Genomic DNA, 4924 nt, shown 5'->3' with positions numbered 1-4924 from the left:
CACTGCACTCCAGCCTCGCAGCAGAGCCAGACTCTGCCTCAAAAAAAAAGAAAAAGAAACAGAAGTAAAAGCTATAATAATTTTTAAAAAAGCATTGTTTTGACATATCTATATAGAAAACATAGAGAAATGTAACAATAAGTTATTAGAGTCAATCAAGAAGTTTAGAAATGTTGCTGTACATAAAATCAACATACAAAACAACTGTGTTTGTAAACGAGTGACAGAAAATACAACTTTAAAAATGGAATCCTTCATAATAGTGTGAAAAATATGAAACACTTGGAAATGAACATAGTATAAATGTGCAGGACCTTGACAGAGAATATTATAAAAGTTTATGAGATAAACTAACAATGACCCTAATAATACATATATATTGCTTATGGATTGAAAGCCTCAATACCAAAAATGTATATTTGCCCCAAATTGATCTATTGATTCTATACAATTCCTGTCAAATGTCCACTGTGTGCATGCATATAACCTGATGAGTTGATCCTAAAAATTACAAGGGCAAATAAAGGATCAAGAATAGCAAAAAATTGGCCAAAGGCAGTGGCTGACACCTATAATCCCAGCACTTTGGGAGACCCAGGTGGGCAGATCACCTGAGCTCAGGAGTTCCACACCAGGCTGGGCAACATAGCCAAACCCTGGCTCTATAAAAATTCCAAAAATCAGCTAGGCATGGTGGTGAGGTAGGAGGCTTGTGAGGCTCGTGAGACTGCAGTAAGCTGAGATTGTGCCACTGCACTCCAGCGTGGGAAACAGAGCAAGACCCTGTCTGAAAAAAAAAAATTCAAAACATTATGGAGGCATTAACCTTTTAATAAAATGTTTGTAATCAGTGCAGGGAGTACTGGCCCAGAGCAGGGTGAGGAGCTCGTCTGAGCAGAGCGGAGAGCAGACAGTTGGGGCCCTTCGGTGAATGGTGTCATGACAATTTAATTATATGAAGATGATGAAAATGGCACCTGCCTCACATCATACAGAAAAATCATTTGCAAGTGGTTTAAAATAGAAAAAGCAAAGCTGCACAAATTTTAGAGGAGAATATAGGAGAATCTATTCTCAAATCTTCCAAAGAATCTCTCACAACAATGAACAAAGGAAGAATTTCTTAGGATTCAAAAAGCACAAAACATAGGGAAAAGCTGGATATATTTTGGTTACAGTATAATGAGAAACTTCTACATATCAAAAGAAGCACAGAATAAGCAAAGACAAATCACAGAATGAGAGAAGATACTGCAGCGACACACGTCTGATGGAGGATTTGTACCCAGAACATGTAAGGACTCCTACAAGTCAATCAGAAGGAGAGACAGACCAAGTTGAAAAGTGGATGGAAGACTGGAACAGGGACTTTGGCAAAGGTGAAGACGCGCATGAGCAATGAATGCAGGAAAATGCCCTGCTCCATTAGCAAGGAGGAAAGCACAGATTAAAACAGAGCGAGGCACGAGAAATAACTGCCAGACTGACAAAAGCCTGAAGGCCTGTGACACAGAACGCTGGGCGAGGTCGAACAGGCTGGTCTGTGCGGGCTGCAGGACCCTTGGCACCGCACTCTGGGCCCTAATTTAGCAGCACCCAGTGAAGGTGAGACCACGTCCCATGGCCCGGCTATTTCTCTCCTCGGGTTAGATCTGTAGGCTGTCGTCCAAGCACCAGGAGAACGACATCAGATGCTCACTGGAGAATTGAAATAGCAGGAAATGGACAGCAGCACAAATCTCCATCAAAGTAGAATGGATCAATAAATTGTCACACAATGGACTGATGTATGTGGTGAGAACAAGAGATTAACAGCTACATGCAGCAACACAGGCTTGTTGCAGCAGCAGAAGGCAACCGCTCAGTTCTTGTGTAAATTTCAAAAGCATGGGGCTGGGTGCAGCGGCTCACACTGCAATCCCAACACTTTGGGAAGCCCAGGCAGGTGGATTGCCTAAACTCAGGAGTTCGAGACCAGCCTGGGCAACATGGTAAAACCCTGTCTCTACTAATATACAAAAAAATTAGCCGTTTGTGGTGGTACACACCTGTAGTCCCAGCTATTCAGAGACTGAGGCACGAGAATTGTTAACACCAGGGAGGCAGAGGCTTTGGTGAGCTGAGATGGCACCACTGCACTCCAGCCTGGGTGACAGATTGAGACGGTGTTTGAAAAAAAAAAAATTCTTTCAAAAGCACGTACAACTGCACAATATATTGCACATAGATGTACAGAGAGAAAGAGAACGGTTAACACAACACTCTGGACAGTGATGGCCTCCAAGAAGCGAGCGGAGGTATGGGAGGGACTGCACAGTGTTTGGATGNCTCCTCACTGGACAAGCTGTCTGTCTACACCTGCTGCAGGCACCTCCTCACTGGACAAGCTGTCTGTCTACACCTGCTGCAGGCACCTCCTCACTAGACAAGCTGTCTACAACTGCTGTAGGCACTTCCTCACTGGACAAGCTCTCTGTCTACACCTGCTATATGCCCTTCCTCACTGGGCACTTCTTCACAACTCATTCTCTTCAATCTACTTCACTCAGGCTGCTTCTCTGTGGAACTGTACTGTCCAGGTGATGGGCACCTCTGTCTTCCCTCTCTCATTGCTGAATGGTCCTCATCTCTGTGGACCACAGGTGCTCCTCCCTTGGCTCCGGGCAGGGCACTCTCCTGACCCCCCATGCCCTCACCACCTTCATTCTTGAGGAGTGCTGGTGTGCTGTCTTGCTGTGGCCGCTTCCTCAGTGGTGATGTGTTAGGCAGGGTGACACGCAAAGGGACCATCTACCACAGTCTGTGCAGGGTGCGGGGAAGTCCCAAGGGCCAGGAGCCACCGTGCCTGCATGATGCTACCCTCCGCTGGTGGGAACAAGGGAAGCAGGCAGGAACTGGAACCGGAGAGAGAGAAAGGAGAGTGGTGGGTGCCTGACCCAGCCAGAGCTTCAGTTGAGGTGCACAGGCAATGCTCGGTGACCTGGCTGGAGTAAGTCAGAGGCGTAGACGCCTTGGCCTTGCTCTTTCCCTCCCTCAAGGGCCTTTGGTGCTCCTGTTGGCCTACCATAACCAGAAACCAGAGGTCAAGGAACAGGCTGATGTGGCTTCGAAGGCCACACCGCACAGCAGGGAAGGACAGAGAGGCCACGGCGAGCCCAGCCTCCAGACGCAGCAGCGGCCTCCCTCAGAGACCCCACCCCTGCAGAGCATCTCCACCTCTGTGCCCAGTAGGCAATGCTTAATTTCCACCCTGTGACTAACAAGCTCTTCCCACCGTCCTCCCCATCTTCGCAAAAGGCATCCTCATCGACATAGTCGCTGAGACCAAAAACGAAGAGCCTTGATTTCTATCTTTCCTCCACATTTCATGCTGGACACACCTGCTCCGAGAGAAAGAGGCACTGCTCACTGCCCGCTGGCTCGAACCGCACCACCTCTCTCTGCACTGCGTCCAAATCTCATTGGGCTGCGACTTAGCTCTGTTGACAGCCCCGCTGGGAGCCTCCCCGACGGCCTTCACACCTGCTTCCCAGCTAAGCGAACCCTGATTTTGTTTGGGGCAACTATGTGCCCACCTAGTGTGTGCTGGCGGTCCTGGTCCACTTTGACATATGCTCACTTTCCCACCCTTCTAAAGCCAGGGCTGGCCACATGGCCCAGGGAGGCCTAACGGGGTTAAAGAGATGCTTGCAGGGGAGCCTCTGCGAAGGCTTTCCTTTGTTAGAAAAGAATATCGTAAACGGATACACAAAGTGGACATGCTTTGGACACCTGCCACTTCCTTTGCGTTTGAGACGCTGGTGTAAGAGTGTGAGGCCTTGTGCTATGGCAGCCACCCTGGGCCACGAGGCAACAGGCAGGAGGGCAGGAAGCGTATGCGGGGATTTTGGAGGGAGGAGAGACGGTGGCTTCGTATTCAGTGAGGCCTCAATGGCGTCATGCGAGTCGCTGCTGGCTGGGAAGCGGGTTGCCTCCGAATGCTTCGTAACCAATGTAGATGCAGTGTGGACGGCAGCAGGTGTAGACAGGCAGCAGGGGCGTGCCTACAACCACTACCACCCACCACTAGGGCCATGACCAACTCCAGGACCCCTGGAGGAGTTTCTGGGGCATCAGGGTGACAGCAGTCTGTCCAGTTTGTGACCTTCACCAAAGGCAGGAGCCTGGGTGGGTGTGTCTGGAGGTTCTGGATGGGAATTCTGCCAAGTGAAAAAGACAGGGTGAGGAAGTAAGGGATGGGGCCAGGGGTGGGCAGAGGGTGGTGGGAGAACACTGAGGTCGGAGTGGGAGGCGGGAGGGGCTGTGAGCAAGTGATCTGAAGGGTCCGGAGGAAGATGGGATCCTCAAAGGGTGCAAGCTCTGCTGGTTGTTGGCTTAGACATCGTGCAGCAAGCGCTTACCACGAAGCCTTTGTCCTGGACCTAATCACCCCCGGCTGCAGACTCTAGTCAACTCTATACATTTTTCCTTGTGGATTCTCTTCCCCACAGCCCTGGATGGGCATTTCAAACCCTTTCCTCCCCCTGCCAACCTGCAAATGCACCCTTCTCACTATTGGCTGCTTGTTTTGTTTCCTATTTCACCGAAAAAGTAGAGCAATCAAAATAAAACCCTCATCCTCCCCCAAAGGAATCCTTCAGCCCACCCGTGCCTGCAATGGTGCCACCTGCTTTCACTCGCGACCTCGAGTGAGCTGTCCAAGCCTGGTACCCTCTTGCCTGAGTCCTGTGCCCTCTCGCCAGGACCAGGCAAGACATTCTTTTTTTGCATCAGCGAGTTTTCTTTCTGTTGAGGCACTGGCATCAGGATACAAAGTCCAATAATAGCCCCTACCTTAAAAACAATAAAAACCTCCCTTAATGCTGCTTCTCTGTTGTTCCCTGTCTCTGCTCCCTACCTCACTGGACAAGCTGTCTACACCTGC

This window comes from Cebus imitator, unplaced genomic scaffold (genome assembly GCF_001604975.1).
Source record: "Cebus imitator isolate Cc_AM_T3 unplaced genomic scaffold, Cebus_imitator-1.0 Scaffold339, whole genome shotgun sequence".
In the NCBI taxonomy this organism is placed as follows: domain Eukaryota; kingdom Metazoa; phylum Chordata; class Mammalia; order Primates; family Cebidae; genus Cebus; species Cebus imitator.
This window is presented reverse-complemented; position numbering follows the sequence as displayed.